Source organism: Caretta caretta, chromosome 6, assembly GCF_965140235.1.
Source record: "Caretta caretta isolate rCarCar2 chromosome 6, rCarCar1.hap1, whole genome shotgun sequence".
Classification (NCBI taxonomy): Eukaryota; Metazoa; Chordata; order Testudines; family Cheloniidae; genus Caretta; species Caretta caretta.
In genome coordinates this window covers 90,426,355-90,450,780 of record NC_134211.1, presented here as the reverse complement: position 1 = coordinate 90,450,780, position 24,426 = coordinate 90,426,355, and the positions used below count along the sequence as shown (strand labels likewise).

Sequence of the window (24,426 nt, the reverse complement as noted above, 5' to 3'; positions counted from 1 at the left end):
CCCTACTTGGACATCCCTGGAAATGTCGTCTCTCCAGCCAAATTTCCCAGGTTATGCTATCACCAAGCTCTTTGTCCTGCTTCTTGCCCTCAGACATCATATGCGGAGCAGGTCCATCTCAAAGAGAATAAGAAGGTTATAATGTGTCAGTAAGGACCAGTTAAAAGAACCTAATAATAATCAATAGCAATAATAATTAATTCTTTGCACTTCACTAGTGCCTTCCATTTTAGAATCAGAAAGCATTTTACAAACATTAGTTAATTAAACCTAATCTCCCCCATGATATAAGTGTCACAATCCCCATTATATAGATGAAAAAATTGGGATATAGAGAAGGGAATCCTATAGGGCCTAGAAATGTCAGAGTGGCTCCTACGCCACTCCTCCTCATGGACCCAAGTGCAGAGGGAGTGTGATAAATGTAGCTCCCTTTTATGGACACCCAGCCAGCCAGTAGCTATAAAATCCCTCTTAGTAGCTGTTCTCTAATTGCTCTACCTGTAAAGGGTTAAAAAGTCTCACTGCTATGCATATGTAAAAGGAAGTGACTGGGCACCTGGCCAAAAGAGCCAATGGGAAGACTAGAACTTTTAAAACTTGAAACAAGACTCTCCTTTTTTATGTCTGTGGTTGTTCTCCCGGAGAGAGGGGACGGGACAAAGCTATGCTGTAAGAGCTTGGACCAGGTATGAAAAAATCATCAATATCATACCTAGAAACTACTTATTTAAAACCCCCTGATATGTAAGGAGATCAGGAAATGTCTAGGAAGACGTGATTAGGTTATCTCTTTTATTTCTTTATGGCTTGTGGATTCCTCCGTGCTAACCCCAGGTGCTTTTGTTTTGCTTGTAACCTTTAAGCTGGATCTTAAGAAAGCTATTTTTAGTGCTTAATCCTTGTAATTGCTCTTTAAAATCTAGCAATAGCCTGAATTCCCAGATGTATTTTCTTTCCTTTTTTTTATTAATAAAATTTACCTTCTTTAAGAACAGAATTGGATTTTTTTGTGTCTAAGAGGTTTGTGCACATGTTGTTTAATTAGCTGGTGGCAACAGCTGATTTCCTTTTTTTTCTTTCTTTGCTCTTCCCCGGAGAGGGGGTGAAAGGGCTTGAGGGTACCCCACAGGAAGGAATTGCCTGGTGCGCCTTTCTGGGCTCTCAAGGGGGTTTTGCGTTTGGCTGGTGGCAGCATTTACCAATTCAGGGTCAGAGAGAAGCTGTAACCTTGGGAGTTTAATACAAGCCTGGAGTGGCAAGTATTAATTTTTAGAATCCTTGCAGGCCCCCACCTCCTGCACTCAAAGCGCCAGAGTGGGGAATCAGCCTTGACAGGGAGTGACTAGGGACAAAGAGGTGTGGTCAAGGCATCCCTGTGGCATAGTGATCCCTGGCTTATAGCACAGCCCATTATGGGCTGTGATCAGTTGGACACACATTAGACCTGAGGCTGCTCTAACTTATGTTGGGGACCAGACTGGCCCCCAGATCAGTGGAACATAAAGGCAGGTTAAAGCCACTTTGGTCTACACAACTACCTGGTTGTACTATCCAAGCCATAAAATTTAAAGAAAAGAAGAAAGGAGGGAATAGCAGGGCTGTGTACAAATACTTGAGAGGAAACAGTATAGGTAAGAATTTACATGAAAAATATCCAAAATGCTAACTAATTTCAATTTACCCACTGCTGGAATGCTGCCATTCCTGGGGTGGGATATGGCAGCTGTTTAACAGCACATAGCAACAATTCACTGTTGTTTAGAATAGGAAGCTATCCAGTTGAAACTGCAGAGGAAATTTTGGAAGAGTTGCTGGGCACGTACACCCCATCACCCTTTGGGGCAGGTAGAAGGGAGTTATAGCCCTGTGGCTGAGTCCAGGCACCACCCTTAGTCTCAGGGTAATATGGCTTAATGGCTGGAGCCAATAAGCCGGTCCTCCTATGCAGGGACGCATGGCCTAGTGCCAAGAGTCCATATGACTGTCCTCCCTCACAGGGCCATATGGCCTAGTGGCCAGAGTCTATATGGCTGCCCTCCCTTGCAGGGCTGCATGGCCGAGGTGCCAGAGTCAATATGGCTGTCCTCTTTCATAGGACTGTGGGACCTAATGGCCAGCGGGGAAGTGGGCCACCACCCAGGAGTGGGTGGCAGCTGGGGTAGGGGTCCCAACCAAAGGCCTGATAGCGACGAATGTGTTTGCTACTCGGTCAGTAGAGATCCATCCAAAACATGCTGCCTTTGTCCTGGTTCTACAACCACACCAATGTCTGATTCCTCTTGTGGCGTTGCTGTCCACAAGCCTCCTGGGTCTCTGGGATCGTTAGCTTGCAAGCTCCCGACAACTCCATCCCTTCTTGGGCTTCCATGGGCAGCTGGATATCCGCCTGGGTGTCCGTGCACTTGGCCTCCATGATATGGGGTTCCAGCAGCTTTTGGAAGGGAGCCTGCAATGTGTGTCCTCTCTCTTCAGCAGTCAGCCTCAACTGAGCTGGGCTGCTCCCTTTTACGCTGAGGCTCCAGTTCGAGCATACCTAGGCGTGGCAAGGGGATATGGCTTCCTCTAACCACAATATGGGGTTAACCCCTTTGTCTGCAGGGCAAGTACACCCCGTTACAGGAAGGTAAACTGTAAATACCCAAATTGGAACTTATTCAAGACACCCAAGCTTAACTCCCCATTTTTTAAATGAACAATTTCAAGGAACCTTTAAAAACCATGAGTATTCAGGTATTCCATAGCTTTTTACAACATTAGCAACAGTACTAATAATATTAATAATAAATAAATACTTATACTGTGTGCAAAGAGAGTCTAATTACCTTTGTTTGCAAGAGAAATAGTTGAAATACTTGTATAATGTAATTTATATATTATCTTTTGTCGTGGGGATCTTAAAGCATATCACAGACAGCAGCACTGAAATGCACATGAACCAGACATGTCACATGCTCTTTTGTTAATAATGTAATTTTAGAGATCATCTGTACAACTCATAACTAGAAAAATGTGATGTAACATATTTGGTCTCATTAATTGAGGTACTGTTCTGTGTATTCCTCACCTAGAAACCACAGCAACTGGTACATTATAAATGCCCAGGCATATTGAATAATTAAATTAAGCAATACTTACCACTAACAGCATATTGCACCTTTCATGTGAGGATATCAAAGTGCTTCTCAAAGGTCAGCAGTAATAATTAATGATAATACATCAATAATGCTTTGCAGTTATTTAGCAACTTACGTTTTTAAAGAGATGTATAACTATCCACTCATTGAATCCCACAATCTTTCTGGGAGGGTAGTCAGTATCATCATCCTCATTGTAAAGATGGGGAAAACAGAAGTGATTTACACAGCTCCACACAATTAGTCAGTGGAAGGCAGGAATAAAACCTAAGCTTCTTGAGTCTCCGTCCCAGAGCTAACCACTAGAAAACACTGTCTTCTCCACTGTGCTGCTGGAGGCATCATAGTCTCCTAATTCACACTTCTGTTGCAGGTACCTGGCCACTTACTTCGGTTGCCAGGCGTCCGGTTTTCAACCAGAATGCCCGGTCAAAAAGGGACCCTGGCAGCGCTGAGCGGGCCACTAAAAGTCTGGTAAGTGGCATGGTGGGGCTAAGGCAGGCTCCCTGCCTGCCTTGGCTGTGTGCAGCTCCCGGAAGCAGCCAGCATGTCCCTGAAGCCGCTAGGATCAGGGCAATCAGGGAGGCTCTGCAGCTCCATTGGCCAGGAACCGTGTCCAATGGGAGCTGCTGCAGCAAGCACGGGCATCGCACAGAGCCCCCTGAGCTCTCCACTTAGGAACCGGACATGCCATCCGCTTCCAGGAGCCACCTGAGGTAAGTGCTACCCAGCCAGAGCCCTCACCCCAAGCCCCCTCCTGCACCCCAACCCCCTGCCCCAGCTTGGAACCCCCACCCAAACCCAAACTCCCTCCTGGAGCCCTCATCCCACGTCCCCTCCTGGACCTCAACCCCCTGCCCCAGTCCTGAGCCCCCTCCTGCACCCCAAACTCCACATCCCTGGCCCCACCCTAGAGCCCACACCCCCAGCCTGAGCCTGCACCCTCTCCCACACCCCTACCCCCATCCCAGTTCTGAGCCCCCTCCTGCACCCAGACTTCCTCCTGGAGCCTTCACCCTGCATCCCAACCCTCTGCCCCAGCCCTGAGCCCCCTCCCAGAGCCCATACCCTTTGCCCCCTTCCGCACTCCAAACCCATTGGCCCCAGCCTGGAGCCCCCTCCCGCTCCCTGAATCCCTCATTTCTGGCCCCACCCCGGAGCATGAACCGCCTCCCGCACCCCAACCCTCTGCCCCCGCCTGGTGAAAGTGAGTGAGGATGGGGGAGAGTGAGCGACGGAGGGAGGGGTGATGGAGTGAGCAGGGGGTGGGGCCTTGGGGAAGGGGAGGGAAAGGGGCAGGGCCTCGGGTCAGGGGCAGGACAGGGGCAGGGCAAGGGTGTTTGGGTTTGTGTGATTAGAAAGTTGGCAACCCTACTGCCTACTGGTATGGGGCAGTCTCCAGGTTGCTTCTTTAAGGAGGAAAATGGTGGAATCCTCACTTCTGGTTAAGTCTGCCAGGATAGGAAGGCTGATCTTGTTTGTGCTTTGGAATTAGAAGAGGATGGCAGCCTTCCAGTCTTAGGTGCTGGGAGTGGGAATCTAAAATAATGTTTCTGCCAACCAGGTTTCTGCTCATGGGCCTATCTCTAGTTGAGCACTTTCCCAGCTACCTCAATTAGTACTTTCTCTTTCTTCAACCTAGAAGGCTCACTTTGAAGTGTGAGAGGTAATAGATTAATGGAGCATCTTCTAACATCATCCTATCTCCTCTACCCCTTAGACTGGTCCCTTGCTTTACTCTTAATGCTATATCACGCTTTGCCCTAGTTCTCTCTAGATATACCCATTGCAGCACCAGCATCTAGTATTGCCCATTCCCTAGCCCTAACCAGTGCACCATTTCACCCCACCTTTTTCCTGTTCCGACCCTCTGTGTCAACTAGCCCTGTTGCAGGCCCTGCCTGAGCTTGCCTATTAGCCCACAGATCCCTGCACAGATTGGGCTTCAGACTTCCACTCATTTACACTGGTGTATATGTATTGGTTCCAGTGGAGTTACTGTGGATTTACACCAGTGTGAGCACAGAATTGAACCCATGGAGTCTAGGTACTAGATATTGCTTAGAATACAGTGAAAATGACATCCCCACAGGTGCTAAGAAGTTCCACCAGGCATGGATGAGCTTCCTGGGGCTGTGCTGTAGGGGCTGTCTTTCCCTGTGGCTCTACAATGCTTAGTATGCTGGTGCAGTAAGCAACAAATTTATAATGAAACTTTTCTTTCTCTTTCTCACCTTCCTATGGGGAGAGGGAGGCCTCATCAGCTTCCTGAGGATCTTACCCATTTCTCCCTTCTCACTGAGTAGCCACCATCCCAAGATCTATTTTATTTGTTTATTATTTTAATAAGTAAAAAAAAACACCCTGAAACTAAAATTTGGAATGGCTCAAACCGCCTAGCTTATGCACAAGGCAAGTCTATGTAGCAATGTGTCCTTATCATGTTGCCCTCATCCTCCCTCCCTTGTTTCTGCATCCATTTCTTATGTCTTGTCTTCGAGTGTAAGTTCCTCAGGCCAATGAATGTCTCTTACTATGTATGTGTTTGTACAGTGACTAAGACATAGGGCCCTTATCTGATTAGGGTCTCTGATCGCTACTGTAGTACATATAAGAATAAGAATTGTACTTGGAACTGAGGTGCAGCCTATCTCTTCATCACTACCGGTCCACACAGAAGACTTAATACTCCTGGACTAACAAAACTTACCCCTAATGGAATCTCCATCATAATTTTCTGCAGAACCTGGATGTTGGTTGGGGCGTTCTCTTACAAGTACTGACAAGGCCTAACCCTGTTAGGTTGAGAGAGCTGACCAGTTTATAGCCTGCAATAATACAACTGCAGGTAGGAAAGAGTACGTGTAATAAATCCTTAGCTCCCCAGGCTGATAAGTTCTGTCTGAATTGCCCAGGAGATGTGCCCGGCCCTGGAGATGGAGCAGAGGAAGGAGTAAATACTATTGGCCACTCTCTACTGCCTACCCTGATAGATGCTCAGAGTGGAACTGAGGATGAGCTCTAGCAGGAGCTTTGTCCAGTCTTCTCCTAGTGGAAGGTGAATCACCTAAACTTTCACAGAGCCTCTGTGAATGATGAGAATCTGAAGGGGACCTCAGAAGAAAAGGTGGGGATGCCCAGGACACTTTTCCAGCATTCCTTGTTTATCCTGATGGCTTCCTTTCCACTCCATTATTTACTAGAGGTTTGGAAGAATGAAAGAAACTGCTCTGGTCTATTACTAGGGCCCTGATTCTGTTATCACTTATACTGATGTAAAATTAGGTTAATTTTTGCCCTAAATGCTACATCACTTGAAGAAAAGGAATGATCTAATGCTTTGAACAGAGGCCTGGGAGCCACAGACTCCTGGGAGCTAAAAGTAGCACTAACACTGATTCACTGTATAACCTTGGGTAAGTCATTTTACCTCCTCTCATAGTGTCTCTGTCTTAGTGTACACATCAGTAAAATGGAGATAATTAGTACAGTTTTCAAAATTGTGAAAGTCAGAGATCCCCAAAATGTGGGGCGCCCCGCTCAGGGGAGCATGGAGGAACGTCCAGGAGGCTCAGCGGGGTTCAGGCCAGCCCCCACAGGGGCAGGGAGGGAGCACCATCTGGCCCCCCACACCCACCCCCAGTCATGTTCCTGGCTCCTGGCCCCACATCTGGCCTCGGCCCTGTTCCCAGCCTTGCGCCAGCCTCCAGTAGGGTTGCCAACTTTCTAATAGCACAAAACCCCGCCCCTGCTGTGACGGTGCCCCCCATAAGGCTTTATGGAGATATGCTTTTGAATGTATATATGACAAACATATTCTAGTTATATGCTACATATGCCATGTAACATATCTATGTAAAGGTTATGATCTATTGAATCTATTAATCCTATTTGTAGGCATATGTCATTTTTGTATTAAAAGTTATGAATATTGGCAGTGTACTGGCTTGATTTTGAAGTGACCTTTGTAAAACATTTGGTCAGCTTCTTGAGAAAGGAATGTGCAAATCAAGAAGCACTTAAAGTACAGTGGATCTTGGAAGGCTCCAATCCACATAAGAAGTCTACTTGAGGATGTTCAAGGCAGCATGTGACCCATGGCTGCTACCTGGTAAGAAACTGTGAGTCATGCATGGACATGTGACTTGCACAGGTGACTCCAGAACATCATCCTGGAGCTGGACTTTGCATAGGAGAGAGAAGGGGGCTCTCCATCCACAAGAGAAAGTCTATTTAAGCCCATGGGAGACCCCCTCCATTTTGTCTTCAGCTGGCTAAAGAGAGAGCCTCTCTACCCCCAAGAAAGAAACTGGAACAAAGGGCAATAACTACACGGGTTGTGAGTGATTGCTGGACCCGGACTAGAAGGAGATCAGTCTGTAAAAGGAAGCTTTCTGGAACTGGTGAGGTTTTGTCTGTATTCAGTTTTATTAGACATAGACTTGTGGGTTTTATTTTATTTTGCTTGGTAATTCACTTTGTTCTGTCTATTACTACTTGGAATTTCTACTTTTCTACTTGGAATTTTTACTACTTTCTGTATTCAATAAAATCACTTTTTACTTTTAATTAACCCAGAGTATGTATAAATACTTGTGTGTGGGGGGCAAACAGCTGTGCATATCTCTCTATCAGTGTTATAGAGGGTGAACAATTTATGAGTTTACCCTGTATATGCTTTGTACAGGGTAAAACGGATTTATTCAGGGTTTGGACCCCATTGGGAGTTGGGCATCTGAGTGTCAAGGACAGGAACACTTCTTAAGCTGCTTTCAGTTAAGCCTACAGCTGTTAGGGGACGTGGTTCAGACCTGGGTCTGGGTTTGCAGCAGGCTAGCGGGTCTGGCTCAAACCAGGCAGGGCACTGAAGTCCTAAGCTGACTGGGCAGGAAAGCAGGGGTAGAAGTAGTCTTGGCACATCAGGTGGCAGTCCCAAAGGGGGTTTCTGTGATCCAACCCGTCACAGTGGCGTAGTCGGCAGGATCTGTGTACAGCTGATTGCTCTGAGGTACTGGTAGTGATTTTAAGTGTGTTTTAAGTGTGGTGGCTGGAAAACAGACAAAGTGGTTGCTGGTTTGTTATTTTCTGTTTGCTCGTTTCAGGCAGGAAAGCAGGGGCAGAAGTAGTTTTGGCACATCAGGTGGCAGCTCCCAAGGGCATTTCTATGATCCAACCCATCACAGTGGCGTAGTTGGCTGCCTCATCCCTTCTCTGAGACCCCACTCCCTCCATCCCCCATCCCTCTGTTCCTCTTTCTCCCCCACCCTCACTCACTTTCACTGGGCTAGGGCAGGGGTTTGGGGTGTGGGAAGGGGTGAGGGCTGAAGCTGGGGGTACGGGCTCTGGGGTGGGGTCAGAAATGAGGGGTTCAGGGTGCAGGAGTGGGCTCAGGGCTGGGGCAAGAGATTGAGGTGCACAAGCAGGTGCGGGCTCTGTCTGGGAGTGTGGGCTCTGGGGTGGGGCTGAGGATGAGGTGTTTGGGGTACAGGAGGGGACTCCTGGCTGGGGCCGAGGGGTTTGGAGTGCGGGAGGGGGTTCAGGGCTAGGGCAGGGGGTTGGAGTGTGGGAGGGAGTGCAGGGTGCAGGCTCCAGGAGGGAGTTAGAGTGTGGAAAGGGGTTCTGACCTGGAGCAGAGGGTTGGGGTGCATTTGGGGTTGCGGGGTCTGGGAGGGAGTTAGAGTGCAGGAGGGGATTCCCACCTGGGGCAGGGGCTGGGTGCAGGTGGGGTTTTGGGCTCTGGCTGGGTAGTGCTTACCCCAGGCAACTCCCAGTCAGTAGCACTGCAAGACTAAGGCAATCTCCCTGCCTGCCCTGGCTTCGCACTGCTCCCAGAAGTGGCCGGCATGTCCGACCCTAGACGGAGACACAGCCAGGCGGCTTTGTGTGGTGCAGGCTGCCTGTGCCCCCAGGAACTGCCCACACAGTTCCCATTGGCCGCGGTTCCCATGCCATGGGGAGCTGGCGCTGAAGGGGGGGGGGGCAGTACACGGAGCTTCCCTGATGGCCCTGCGCCTAGAGGCCAGACATGCCGGGGAGCTACGCAGAGTCAAGGCAGGCAGGGAGCCTGCCTTAGCCCCACTGCGCCACCGACCAGACTATTAACAACCCGGTCAGCGGTACTGACTGGAGCAGCCAGGGTCCCTTTTCGACTGGGCATTCTGGTCGAAAACTAGATGCCTGGCAACCCTAGACCCCAGCCTCGGCCACTGCTATGTTCTCGGTCTGAGGCCAAGGCTGGGGGCAAGACCAGGAGAGGAGCCGCATCTGCCTGCGAGCCCATCTACTGACCCCTACCGCAGCCCAGCTGTGGCTCTGCTCCCTCCCCCACGCCCAGCCTCAGTCCCTGGCTGCAGCTAAGCCCCCAGACCTACCCCCAGCTGCGGCCCCCTTACCCTGTCCTTTTCCCTCCACTCTCCCTGGAGCCGCAGCCCTGCTCCCGGCCCTGGTTCCGAGGGGTGGGGTGGGGGGGTACAGACAGGTGTAAGGGGGTGCTGCGACACTAAATAGTTTGGGGACTGCTGGTGTAAGTGATTTAGAAATCTGAATCAATGGGATTTAGACATGCATCCATCCTCCACGCAAAGTGACAGTATGTTCTATCCCAACATCGAATGGAACTTTCCCTTCAATTGCTCTTCCCAACTGCTGGGCATCAGAACAGGGGAAAAGTCTCTGCTCTTTCTCAATGCTCCCCCTTCTAGCACCCAGGCTGGTGCAGGAGAAGGAAGAAACAGCCTAACTTGAATACAGAGGGGCATGGAATGGGAAAAGGAGCCAGGGGAAGAGAATTGGGTTAGGAGCCAGATGGAAGGGGGGTTAGGAACAGCAGCCAGGAGGGGGAAATAGGGGCAGGAACAGAGAGGGGCAGAAGACCAGAGGGAGGGATAGGAAAAGGGAAGGGAGAGAGGCAGGAACAGATGGAGGAGCTCGAAAGGATGGACCGGAGCCAGGGGGATAGTAGTAGGGGAGGGTACAGGGGTAGGAGCTGAGGATGGGGTTGAGGATAGGAGCAGAAGGGGAATGGGGAGAGGCTGAGGGGGCCAACATAGGAGGATCTATAATTGCAAGGGTATTCATTGACCCACAAAACCTGGAACTGAACCCATTATTCCTAAGTCTCACCATTCCTTTGCTGGGAGCAAATAGCTGTGAAATCCACTGGCAATGGGTGTGTCTCCATCCCTTTTCAGTGGCAGGTCCACACAGAAATAACAGCCTTCTAGTACTACCAGTTACTCCACAAACTCAAGTGCTAGAGGATTGTGCTGTGAAGCTAAAGGTCCCAACCCTGCTGATGACCTATGGGGGAATTAATATGGTTCCACATGATGATATTTTTTGTTTTTCTTTTTTAAGTTTTTAAAAAACAGGAAATTACATCCAAAAAACTATGTTTAAGAATGTTAAGGTTGCAAAGTCAAGGACTTAAAAGTCAGAAAATGCCAGAAATAAGATTGCCCATGCAACTTTAATTTGAGCCCGTTGTACCTATGCATCATGATACAGTCTTTAATTACATGATAATATATAATTTTTCCACACTCTTGCCTCATTCAGTGCACAGAATGGACTGTACTTTGGGAGTGTACCAGGATTATGTAATGAATGAGGGTGTTGTTTGTAGTATCTCTGCCTCGTTTGTTGTAAAAGTTGGAAGGTGTAGAAATTGGAAGATGTGTAGTGTATGAAGCAGGGAGCTGCAGAAAGGATGGACAGTTGAATCCCACCCTGGAACTCGAGTCTGTTCCTGCCTCTCCCACGGAGTTCCAGTGTGAGGTGGCAGAAGTCACATAAACCAGAATTTTGAGAGATGTGAGTTCCTCTTCATTTTGGCCACCTGTGTGTTCCCCTTTATTTTGGGTACCCAACTTGAGACACTTGGGGTACAATTTGAAGAAGTGCTAAGCACTCACAGCTGCAGACTGAGGTCAGTGGAAGTTCTGCTCTGAATTTGTAAAGTACTGTGACAAATCAAGTCTTGAGATTCACAGATTGGGCACCCTAAATTTTACTTTTGTCAAATTTGGCTTTTATTTCTGTATCACAGTTGCGTATGTGTAAAATGGGGATAATACTACTACCTCACTTCACAGGAGTGTTGTGAAGGTAAATTCATTAATGTTTGTAAAGAACTAAGATATTATGATGGAAGTGCCATAGAAAAGCCCATGAGGAAATTAATAATTCTGTTTTCAATGAAGGGTTTGGATGGTGTACAGTAAATAATGCATGGCGCCACACAGTGAATAATGAGAATAAAAAGAAACATTGACTAGCTACTCATTCGTTGTGTACCATCTATCTTATGCCCTGAATGAGACAGTGGTCCTGTGAAAAAAATATGTGATCATGTAATTAAAGACTGTAGTGTAATACATACACATTTCTGGCATTTCCCAACTTTTGAGACTTGACTTTGCAACTTTAATGCTTTTTAACTTTTTTTATGTAATATTTATAAAGCATGTAGAAGAATAACTGTATTATTACTGCCAATTGGTATTTCCAGCCATATTAGAAACCTCCTCTCCCTTGTACACAGCACGACATAACACAAACACACTGACTAAGCTAGTACTGATGGGAGCCATGCGCTAGGGCCCTTAAAATGTACAGAATCTCTACCTCTCCTAGTGTTATTTTCTATAGTTATGTCTCATCAAACATTGGACATTATGTCATGCTGTTTTGTGGTCCACATAGTGTCATCCTCATAGATCATTCTTAATCAGCCCTGGACAGAGCCCTGACGGAAGAGCAGTGCTCACTTCCACCACAGTTAGAAACAGATGCTGAGAGTCATGTCTGTTTATTGGGTTTAAGTGGAATTTCCTATTTCAATATATTTGACTGGGATAAACTGTAGGGAATAATTGGACATTAGTGCTCAGATTAGGGACCTGATAGATGGGACCTTATAGATTGTTTCCTTCCCTAGGGGCATGTCTACATTACAAACTTTTGCCAACACAAGTTACACCAGCATAAAGTTAGTATATTGTTAGTATATTGCCACAGTTAGTATATTGCTTGTGTGCATGCATACTTGTCTCCTTACATCAGTTCTGCAAGTACTCACCAGGAATACGTTTCAATGCATAGTGCAGTGCACCCTGGGTAAGTATTCCAGTGTACAACTTGCCACCATCCAGCACACTGTCTTTTGGGAAGTTTTGGCAATGCATGCTGGGGCAGAAACGAGGTGACTAGGACTGCGAGGTCAAGTTTCCATCATGCTGCTTTCTCCACCCAATAATGCCATCTCTATCCCATAATTTTTGCATCTATTTTGAAAATTCCACAAACCTGCACGGGATGCCATCTCTGACAGAAGCATGGAGCCGCATAGCTCTACACTATTGTCATGAGTGTTGCAAGCACAGGATGCATGATCCTCTGGTATTTGCAGAGCTGTAAGAAGAGCCACAGGGAACATGATGATTTCCTGGACGGCAGATTTCTGTGGGACATAGTGAGAACCAATTTCAGATTGTTGGTAGCATTCACAGAACAGCTGCAAACAGTAGAGTGCCATTTCTGGGCCCAAGAAGTGAGCATTGATTGGTGGGATTGCATCGTAGTGCAGGCTTGGGATGACAAGCAGTGGCTGCAGAACTTTCAGATGCGGAAGGCCACATTCCTGGATCTGTGTGCCAAGCTCGCCCCATTCCTCCAGCACAGGGACACGAGAATTAGAGCCATACTGACAGTGGAGAAGTGAGTGGTGATCACACTGTGGAAACTTGCAATGCCGGTCAGTGAGAGATCATTTTGGAGTTGGCATATCCACTATGGGGGACTTTGTCATGCAAGTGTGAAGGGCTATTAATTCTCTCCTGCTGTGCAGGACTGTGACTCTTGGCAATGTGCAGGACATAATGGATGGATTTGCAGCACTGGGGTTCTTGAACTGTTGTGGAGTGATAGACAGCACACATATCCCTACTTCGGCACCAGACTACCTTGCCACAGAGTACATCAACAGAAAGGGCTACTTTTCTGTGGTTATGCAAGCACCAATGGCTCACTGGAGATGCGTCACCAACATCAATGTTGGCTGGTTCAGGAAGATACCTGACACTCACATCTTTAAGGACACAGGACTGTTCAGAAAGCTACAAGCAGGTACTTTCTTTCCTAGCTGGCAGATTACCATTGGTGATGTTGAAATGCCAATAGTGATCCCGAGGGACCCAGCCTACCCCTTACTCCCCTTGCTCCTGACATCGTACACCAGCCACCTCAACAGCACCAAGAAAAGATTCAGCTACTGTCTCAACAGGTGCAGAATGACCGTTGAATGTGTTTTTAGTAGATTGAAGGGGCACTAGTGTTGTTTACTCACAAGATTGGACCTCAGAAAAATGTGACAATGGTTATAATTATCTGCTGTGTCCTCCGTAATAAAGTAAAGTAAAATATAGTAAAGAGGGAAAAGTTGCTGCTGGGGTGAAGCTGGAATGGCTGTCCGCTGAGTTTGAACAGCCAGACACAAGGGCTATCAGAAGAGCTCAACACACAGCTATACAGCTCAGGGAAGCTTTGAAAGAGCAGTTTAACAGTGTGCTACAGTAATGCATTGTGGTGTACTGTGCTCTACCTGGTCCTGCAGTTTGGGAGACTGTTAGGAAATGTGTGGTGCTTGGTGCACATCTATGAATATAACACTAACAATGCACCTATTAATTTTGTGGTGCTCGTTGTACATTTATGATTACTACACTGTGTTTGTCACTGATCTTGTGATTTGGATCACAGTGTACAAAACAAGTAAGTGTGTGCTTTCACTACCACCAAGCATTCTACAGCATATGCTGGGAACTAATAAAGATGAATTATTTTCCAAACAATAGAATCTTCCCCCAAAATATCCCCCCAAGCCCTACACCCCCTTTTCTGGGGAAGGCTTGATAAGAATCCTCACCAATTGGTACAGGTGAACACAGACCCAAACCCTTGGATCTTAAGAACAATGAAAAATCAATCAGGTTCTTAAAAGAAGAATTTTAATGAAAGAAAAGGTAAAAGAATCACCTCTGTAAAATCAGGATGGTAAATACCTTACAGGGTAATCAGATTCAAAACATAGAGAATCCCTCTAGGCAAAAAACCTTAAGTTACAAAAAGACACAAAAATAAGAATATACATTCCATCCAGCACAGCTTATTTTGCCAGCCATTAAAAAAAGAAAATCTAATGCATTTTCTAGCTAGGTTACTTACTAACTTAATAGGAGTTGGAAGGCTTGCATTTCTGATCTGTTCCTGGTAAAAGCATCACACAGACAGACAGAACTCTTTGTCGTCGTCCCCCCCTCCAGATTTGAAAGTATCTTGTCCCCTCATTGGTCATTTTGGGTCAGGTGCCAGCGAGGTTACCTTAGCTTCTTAACTCTTTACAGGTGAAAGGGTTTTGCCACTGACCACTGTATACAGAAAGGTGGTTACCCTTCCCTTTATATTTATGACAGTTAAAAGCAAATACATTAAACCTTAATAAATTTATGCAACAGAGATTAAAGAAGGGGAAGGAACATTCATGTCCATTTTAGCTACACACTCACTGACATGTGAGAGCCACAGTTGATGTATGTGAAGCTCTGGTTGTCCTTTATGTTCCCCAGTGTGGAGTGTTAGGGGTAGGGATGCAGTCCCTGATGCCAGTGTGGAGAGCCGGGGTGTAGGGAGGTGCTATATTGGAGTTCTCTCTGGATTGCAAAAGGAGGCAAGCCCAGGATTGTTGAACCTGTAGGTCCACAAGAGGCTGTGGCATCTGTGTTTGCTGCCAGAGAAGCCCCATTATGTCTTGGTGCAGCTCCCTCTCCTTGTCCTGCAGGAGTCCTGGTCCTTTCTCCTGTCTGCTCTTTCCTTCTCCATACAGTCTACAATATTCATCCTCCAGGGCCTCTGTTCAAGGTCTGATGCAGCGCTGGCTTTCAGGATCTCATTGAACATGTCATCCCGAGTCCTCTTTTTTCTTCTCCTTATCTAGCTCAGGTGTTCCGTTAGTGTGGAGGGAGAAGCCCTCAAGCCACAATCAGCAGCTGCAGATAAAACACACAGAGGTACCATTGTCAGTATAGTCACAACAGGCAGCAAAAGTTAAGATTCAGAGTTCCCTTCCCTTGCTCACCTAAAGTTTTAAACAAGACATGTTTATTGCCACTTGTCTTTTGGAGTCCTTGTACACAGCATGACTCAGAGCAGCCACCATGGATTGTATGGCCCACTAGGGGTGAGGGAAATGAGGAGGGAATTGCTCAGTTGCATGAAACTGTGAGTATAGGGCAATGACACTGAATACTGACACCATTTTCCACAGACAGTGGGAATTTTAGCTGTTAGCTCACTCCTAAGGGTTACGAAGGCACAGAGAGTACAGCTGCTGCTGGTGTCCCACCCGTATGCTGCTAGCCTGTTTACTGCAATTATGCTAGCCGAAGTTATCACAGACTGACATGGGAAAGTGTCCTACCACGGATGAAGAATTAAGGCTGCAGAGTACCTCCATGAAAGTTTAATTGAGATCTCTCAGGAAGATTCAAGGGACATCCCTGTGCATATAAACAAACTTCTCTGCATGCTCCCCACCCCCCAGCCTAACTCTACACGTGAATGAAATCAGATAACAACACTATCTCCCTTTGTTGTATTGCTACCTCTTCAAGTATGAGTAAATTAATGAAAAGTTGATCGCAGAATCATGCTAAGTTGGGGGCGCCCATTCAATAGGAAATAAATTTACACACTTCCTGTAGGTTCCTTCCCCTCCATCTCCTTCCCCTCCATCTGGCTTGCCCATGCTCGACGGCCAAGACTGATTGGACTGCAGTGTAGTCTCAAACAATTCTGGCTCGCAGCATAGCTGGACCCTCTGTTTGCATGTCCCCCATTCTCCTCCTCTACCTCCTCCTCATCCTCTCTGTTCATACCAGAGGCCTATGACATGGGCTCCTTGGCGGTATCCTCAGTGGTGTGCAGGGTAATGATGGGGTCTCTGCCAAGTATGGCATGAAGCTCTTTGTAAAAGCAGCAGGTCTGCAGCTCGGCACCAGATCAACTGTTGGAGTCCCTGGCCTTCTGATATGCTTGCCACATGTCCTTTGCCTTCAAGTGAAACTACTGTTGATCCCTGTTGTACCACCTCTCCTGCTTCCCCTGCAGAATCTGCTAATAGGTGTCTATATTTCTACAGCTAGTCCATAGCTCTGCTTGCACAGCCTCTTCTCCCCGCAAGCCCAGCAGATCCAAAATCTCCTGTGTGCTCCAGGCTGGAGTGCATCTAGAGCAGGGGTGGGCAAATTATGGCCAGGGGGCCACATCCGGACCTACAGATGTTTTAATCCAGTCCTCGAGCTCCTGCTGGGGAGTGGGGTCTGAGACTTGCCCTGCTGTGGCATTCTAGCCAGGGAGAGGGGTTGCAGGTTTGCCCCACTCCATGCGTGCCGTGGCTCCACACGGCTCCCGGAAGCAGCGGCATGTCCTCCCTCCGGCTCCTACGTGTAGGGGAAGCCAGGGGGCTCCACACACTGCCCCCACTCCAAGTGCGGCCCCCACAGCTCCCATTGGCTGGGAACCGCAGCCAATGGGAGCTGCAGGGGTGGCACCTGCGGATGGGGCAGCACACAGACCTGCCTGGCCGCGCCTCCGCGTAGGAGCCAGAGGGGCAACATGCTGCTGCTTCTGGGAGCTGCTTGAGGTAAGCACTGCCTGGACCCTACACCCCAGACTCCCTCCTGTGTCCCAACCTCCTGCCCCAGCCCTGATCCCCCTCCCGCCCTCCAAACCCCTCGGTCCCAGCCAGGAGCACCCTCCTGCACCCCCAACCCCTCATCTCCAGACCCACCCTAGAGCCTGCAACCCCAGCTGGAGCCCTCACCCCCCAACTCCCTGCCCAAGCCCAGAGACCCCTCCCACACCTTGAACTCCTCATTTCTGGTCCCACTTCAGAGCCCGCACCCCCAGCCAGAGCCCTCACCCCCTCCCATGCCCTAACCCCCAATTTTGTGAGCATTCATGGCCTGCCATACAATTTCCATACCCAGATGTGGCCCTTGGGCCAAAAAGTTTGCCCACCCCGATCTAGAGCGTGTAGCCAGCATGGTCAGCTGGGAAGTTGCACATCACAATGGAGAGTTGCTAGGTGCGCTTGCCAAAATGGACAATCAGGAAAAGGGATTTCAAAAATTCATGGCATTGTAAAGAGTGGAGGGGCTTCTGGTCTCCATGACCTCTGGACAGTAGAGTTCACAATGATGACCAGAGCGATCAGTGTTGAGCATTGTGGGACAGCTGAGGGAGGATTGGTAGGGTTGACATAGGCAATGCAGTGTCTACATTAAAGTTTTGTCGACTTCAGTACATCAATCATGGCTTAATTCAGCTTGGGGAGGTGGTGATACTATGTCAGCATAATAGAGAGCTTACATTGATGGGAGACAAACTTAAGTGTAGATAATGCACAATTAGGACAATGCAAGGTGGCTTGCATTGATGTAACATTTTAGTGTAGACCAGGGCTAGGTCTCTGATTCCTTGAAACAGCTGATCTGTGGGTGATGTGGTGACAGCAGGCAAAGAGTTATTTTGGGGCAGGTTCTTTTTCATTCATGTTGTTTCCCTCTTTCTGTAGCTGTGTAGCAATTACAGTCCCTGGCAGTGGGGAAGCCAAGGGGGGTCGGGAAGGAACTGTATTAGAGACAGAGGATTCATCATGACTGTTTGTCCTCTCCATGACTGCAACACCAGCTTGCGGGAGTGGGGGAGGGAAGAGGAGTGGAGCCTCAGGCTCATTCACAGCTGACCCATGGTTATTTTTAGCTCTGGAATGCTCCTCCCAAGACCCTCGGGGTTTATTTCTCTTCTCTTGGCAAATCGCACTTTGTGAGCTCCTCAGCAGAGGCATTGGAGGGCACTGGAAAAAGTCAAAACCAAGATAGACCCCAGAGAGAGGGGCATTTGGAGGGTCAGTGCATGCCTGGGATAAGGGCAGGAGCACCTCATACGAGCCCCACTCACTCATCAGTTGAGGCGATCCATCTCACCAGGATAAGGTGGTAGGATCTAATTTGAAGGAGAGAGGAAAGGATGGGAATGCAGAGGAAAGGAGAAGAGAGAGAGAGAAGAATGAAGCCAGAGAAGAAAGGGAAGGAAGGGATGTGGAAGAGAAGGAGCTGTGTGGGGAGGTAGATGGGGTGAGGGAAGAAGTGAAGGAGGGTGGGATGAGTGTGACTGAGAAAAAGGAGAACTAGGAATGGCAGTTTGCTCTCCAAATCCTCAGGAAGGCTTATTTGGCACTGACATGGCTTGTCAGGCTCCTCCTCAGCTGGAGAGCTCCTGAAATACCCAAGTCAGTCCCACGAAATAGAAGCATTATAAGAGGAGGGTTTGGGTTTGTCCACTAAGAGAATGGGACTTTTTTCCTTCTCCTCAGAGTGGGAGTCAGCCCCAGCAGAAGTGGGTAGCAGGCCTAGATTCAGTGAGGTGAGAGTACTCAGCTGAGATGGGGTTAATATTCCCCTAGGAAAGGAACCAAGCAGTTCTTAGTTTTTAGGAAGAGAGTCCACTCCAGTCAACCCCTCTAGAAAGCCTTTCCCTGCCCCTGCTGGAGAACTCCTTGTGACCCAGCCCAGCACCTGCCTGGCAAAGCCCCAGGAGAAGTCTCAGATTGAAGTCGTAGTATCTGGAGTTCTAGTAAATGTCAGAAGCCAGATTCCTGGAGCTTTATGACAATATTAATGTAAGATCTAAAACACAGGCAGCCTCTGGTGCCTGTGAAAAGTGAAGCAGTTATTGTTTAGGAAATTAAAGATAGTAATAAATGCTCAAGTGCTTAACTGTGGAGTCCCCAAATGTGTGGGAGCTCCAAGTGCTTCAGCTGGCTGTACCTGCATGCTCCAGTGTTGCTTTCTTCCTCTCTGTTTACTTCACTGGGAACAATTCATATAGTATTTGAGCTACACAAACATTAATGAATTTATCCTCATAATTCCTGTGTGAATTAGGAATGTATGATTATCCTTATTACACACACGGGGCATAGGCGCCAACTCTGTGGGTGCTCCAGGGCTGGAGCACCCACGGGGAAAAATTGGTGGGTGCTCTGCACCCACAAGCAGCTCCCCGCCCTGCCCCAGCTCACCTCCACCTCCACCTCCTCTCCTAAGCGTGCTGCATGCCCCCTCCTCCCCATTCCCCCCCAGCATGCCCGCTTTCGCCCTCTTCCCCCAGGATGACCAGACAGCAAGTGTGAAAAATTAGGACAGGGTGTCGGGGGTAATAGGAGCTTGTATAAGAAAAAGACCCCCAAATCGGGACTGTCCCTATAAAATTGGGACATCTGGTCACCCTAGGGTGGAGGGGGGAAGAGGGGAAATGCGGTGCACTCAGGGGAGGAGGCGGGGCCAGGGCGAGGATTTGGGGAGGGGTCCAATAAAGGCAGGGAGGGGGTGGAGTTGGGGAGAGGACTTTGTGGAAGGGGTTGGAATGGGGGCGGGGCAGGGGTGGAGTTGGGGCGGGGCCGGGGGCGGGGGGGCGCAAGCATCCACTGGTGCCATGAGAAGTTGGCACCTATGACATGGGGAACTGTTCCTGGGAAATGCATTAATAACCTTTCCCCAAGTATTGTAAATCTGAAGATAAAATATGCTCTGATTTCCCTTCTCTTATCAGGGACCTGGCAAGGAGCTTGCCTGCTCCAGCACTTGGGCTGCTGCACTGGTGGTCATAGCTGGGCTGAATGTCATGCCGATGTGAGAGCAGAAATAACCTACTCAAAATAACATGGCTCCCCCCTCTCTGCCTCTCACTCTCTCTCTCTTTATAGTAGTTTCTCCTTAGCTTTCAAAACTCCCAGCTGTTTCTGCTTGTTTAAGGCAAGGGAGGCTTGTTGCCTGGATACCAGTCCCTTTGATGAGCAGTTCAGTCCCCAGGAACTCACACTGCAGCCAACACCCTCCCCCCTCAATTTTGCAGTATTGTTGCTGAGTGTGAAAGATGGAAGCCAAGCACATTTTGGTGCTCGTAGGGCTTTAAAATGCAAAAAAGGAAAAGTAATAGATGGTAAAATGCCCTGAATGGCAATGCTCCTTCTCCTCTCAAAAGAATAACCAGCTGTAGTGATCGTAGAGACAGAAGCGGCCAGGAGAAAGGAGATCATCCTGGCCATCTGCTGGGGGGGCCAAAGCAGGATGCAATTCCTAAACATATCAAATACTAAATTGATAAAAACTGATCCTGTGCTTGAGTTGAGCCAAGAGGCCAATTCAGAAATCTGCATTACAGGAAGCAGAGATGCAAACTGATTGCCATATCCTGGCAGGGGGAACCATGAGTGTGTTTGCTCTACCACTGATATAGGCACTGCCCTCAGTACAACTTCACATGTAGGGTCAGAATTGGGAGGGAACAAGATGATGATTCCCTTTCACCCAAGCTTTCTGTGCTGCTTCACCATTACGCAGTTGCTTGGCTCCGATGCAGTTAACTCTGGCTGGTGATGCTAGAACAATCAGCTAACTTGGCAGTGTTGCAAAGAGGAACAGATCTGAGAGGGCCTATAAATGTCTGAGGGTGTAAACTCTAATGAGGGAGAGGAAATGATCAGGTTGTTCAAAGGGGGTTTAACTAGTAAGGCAGATTAAAAGAGACAAAGACATACTCAGGGTGAATATCAGAAAAAGTGTCCTGATCATGAGCTTTCTTTTTATTTAAATACAAAAGAACACACGAATCCCAGTTCAAAACACCTGGTGATTACTTAAAACAAAAATTTGTACAAAGAATACTACTCATCAGCATAGCTGACACAAATTGCTGTTAAATTAATCAGTCAAAAATTCCTAACAACCCAATATACCTTAAAGTCCCATCACATCCTATCCTCTGCCCTCTTCCAGGTTTCTTGTACCTTCCTCTGAAGCATCTGATACTGGTCACTGTCAGAGATGGGTAACAAACTGATCAGATTCAGTGGCAATTCTTAAGTTCCATAAGCCTAGCAAACAGATACTCTTTGCAGCATGCCATGAAGTTCAAGAGATTAAGGCTATTTCAGAACAAGAAGAGAGCAAATTCCTAAACTGAGAATCCCTAACAGATTGCCCTATTAGCAGCAGCCTCTCCTGTTCTGACTGGGCTTCAGCTCATGTGCCTCTGCTGATCACAGCTATGCAATACCTCACCAATTTCTCAATTACACGTCTCGGACCATTCATGGCTCTGTAGGTCAGAACAAACAGTGTAAACTCCACCAAGAAACCAATGGGAACTCATTTTAGATCCCCAAGCACTGGTGTCTCATGATGAGAAATCACAGTTAACACGAAGGCTATTGCATACTGCTGTAGCTTCAGTTTTGAAATAGATTAAAAGTAGATCCCCTCGTGGAGCTCATCACAGTGGGTTTAAAGTGACAAAATGCATGAATGACAGTAGTATGGTCCTCATCTGAGAGAAAAGTTTGTGAGCTCCTGATCATGTACAGATGGAAAAATACAGTGCTGGTGACTGCTGCCCTATGATCATCTAAAAGCAATTCAGACTCTAACAGCACCCCTATGATGCAAACTCAGATGACCAATGGTGGACAGACATCTGCAGTCAAAGGGGCTGATAATTACCTTTGCCATCTTCTTTGGCTGCTTCCCTCAACCTACCATCAGTACCTCAGTCTGAATTGAGCTTTAGTCAGTTAACAATTATGCATACCTGAATCTCAGCCAGATATTGGGTAAGGCATTCAACTGCATCATTCAGGTTGTACAAGATAAAGAGGTAGAGCAATTACCTACAACTACCCTTTAGGATCTTTCTGAGATGTGGCTGTGGAAGTTTCTCAAGAAAAAGAGGGGAATCCCCATTGCTTGGATTAAAAAGGGGGATACAGAGCAAACAGGGGAGTTTAAAAAGCAATCCCCTTAAAACTGAATTGGGTGAAGCACAGCAATATATGAAGAAGGGGGCTATTCCACAAAGGTCTTTGGGCTGGGGACAGGATAGATGAGATATCTTACCATAATAGGGATTTTCCCTCTCTAGACTTTATGAAATTTGGATCAATATAACAGGGACAGATTTTGCTGGAGATTTTCCCAGTTATGTCCCTTCTGCTCCACTTCAGTCTGTACTAGACATTCACTCAAATCAAGAGACCAGACATGTATCTTGTGAGTTGTGGTGTGAGTGGGGAAGGGGAGAAGGAGGGAAAAGTCTAATCACAGGTTCTTTTAAAAAAATTCTCTCATTCCCATTTCAAAGAGAGAGGGAAAGAGAGAGAAAGAGAGAGTGAATCATTTAACATATATTTTAGCTGCATGAGGACTGACATAAGTGTGCAAAATAGGAAGGAATCACATGAATAATGCAGAGCAGGGCTCTTTGCAACAGGAAGATTGTTACTGTGTCCTCTGCTCCCAGCTTCCCAATGCAAAATGAAGTGGAGATGGAGGGAATATGAAAGGTCTGTGTGGTCATTTCATGCAGATAAGGTATTAAGAATCCATCCCATATCGCAAATCATCACCTTCCTCACCTTCCTGCCTCTATGCAAGATTAATTCCTATGCCAGCGCTAAGACGAGCACAGAGACAAAGGGAACATGGATTGTGCTTCACTGATTCTGAGGCCTCTGGGTGCATGAGAAGGACTGCCCTAAGTTTTGCCTCAGCTGCCCCTCTAAGATACTGCAGAAGTACAGAATCATTGGGAATAGGTCTGCTCTGGCTACCCCTTGACATACACCCCCTACTCAGCACACTGCAGAACGCTACATTCACCAGGACCTTCTGTGGGAAGCCATGCACAACCAGAATTGACACTCCAGGAGAGGGTCTTTTGCATTAAGGATATTTCTGGAAGGACTTATACCTGCACTACACTGCTCCACTGATGCAAAGAGACCACAGGTCACAGATGAATTCCCCCCATCTATCTAGAGGATTGAATAATAGAAGTGTAGGCCTGGAAGAGACCTCAAGAAGTCATCAAGTCCAGCCTGTGTACGAGTCAGGACCAAGTAAACCTAGATCATTCATGACAGGAATTTGTCCAGCCTATTCTGAAAAACCTCCAATGGTGGGGATTCTACAATCTCCCTGGGAAGCCTATTCCAGAGCTTAACTACACTTATAGTTAGTAAGTTTTTCCTAATACCTAACTTAATTCTCCCTTGCTGAAGATTAAACCTATTACTTCTTGTCTGACCTTCAGTGGACATGGAGAACAATTCATCACTGTCTTCAATATAACAGTTCTTAATATATTTGAAGACTGTTATCAGGTCCTCCCTAGTCTTCTTTTCTCAAGGCTAAACATGCTCAGTTTTTTTAACCTTTCCTCATAGGTTAGGTTTTCTAAACCTTGTATTATTTTTGTTGCTCTCCTCTGGACTACCCCCAACTTGTCCACAACATTCCTAAGTGTGGTGCCTAGAATTGGACACAGTACTCCAGCTGAAATCTCACCCGTGCTGAGTAGAGTGGGATAATTATCTCCTGGGTCTTACATACCACACTCCTGTTAATACACCCCAAGAATATTATTAGCCTTTTTCACAACTGCATCACATTGTTGATTCATATTCAGCTGATGATCCACTGTAACACCCAGATCCTTTTCAGCAGTACTACCACCAAGGCAGTTATTCCCCATTTTGTAGTTGTGCATTTGATTTTTCCTTCCTGAGTGAAGTACTTGGCACTATCTTTATTGAATTTCATATTGTTGATTTCAGTACAAATCTCCAATCTGTCAAAGTTGTTTTAAATTCTGATCCTGTCCCCCAAAGTGCTTGGTGGGGGACCCTGAATCTATTGTGTCTCTGAGGAGTTCAGTAGCAGCAGAGCTCCCACAGTCATCCAGAAGTGCTGAAAAATTCCCAAAGTCATTTGAGGGAAGATGTTGACTTACCCAGTGACATTATCTCTCTCTCTCTCTCTTTCTCTCTCTCAAATTTAGTGCTATATTAGGACAGTGAAATATATGATCCCTCATTAAACAGGTTTACAGAGGTGACTGAGATTGGAGGACGAGAACTAGGATGTGAAGGCTTCCAGATGAAAGTGAGGAGCTTACATGGAGAGCCAAGGATGGGCATCTTACAGAAGGGCTCTGGGACTGGTACAGGAAGGGGAGGGGGAGTAAGGCTAGGACAGACTGGGATGTGAGGAAAGAAAGCATGGGAAAGAGTAGGGCTAACCTTTGGATCTGAAGGGAGGAAGAGAAATGGAAAGATGGAAAGAGACTGGGGCTCTGAGGAAAGGAATGTGGAAAACCCAAGAGGACTCTAAAT

General features: G+C 47.3%; 1 long non-coding RNA gene across 2 annotated transcripts in view; it reads left to right on the top strand.

Moving 5' to 3' along the window:
* The first annotated feature begins 556 nt into the window (after positions 1 to 556).
* The window catches only part of LOC125639089 (uncharacterized), a 68,181-nt gene continuing 44,311 nt past the window's right edge, over positions 557 to 24,426 (top strand). The window contains exons 1-2 of one of the 2 annotated variants that reach the window (XR_012669007.1): positions 557 to 689; positions 3,511 to 3,611. This is a non-coding gene — a long non-coding RNA (uncharacterized LOC125639089). The other variant, XR_012669008.1, reaches the window with a different exon arrangement.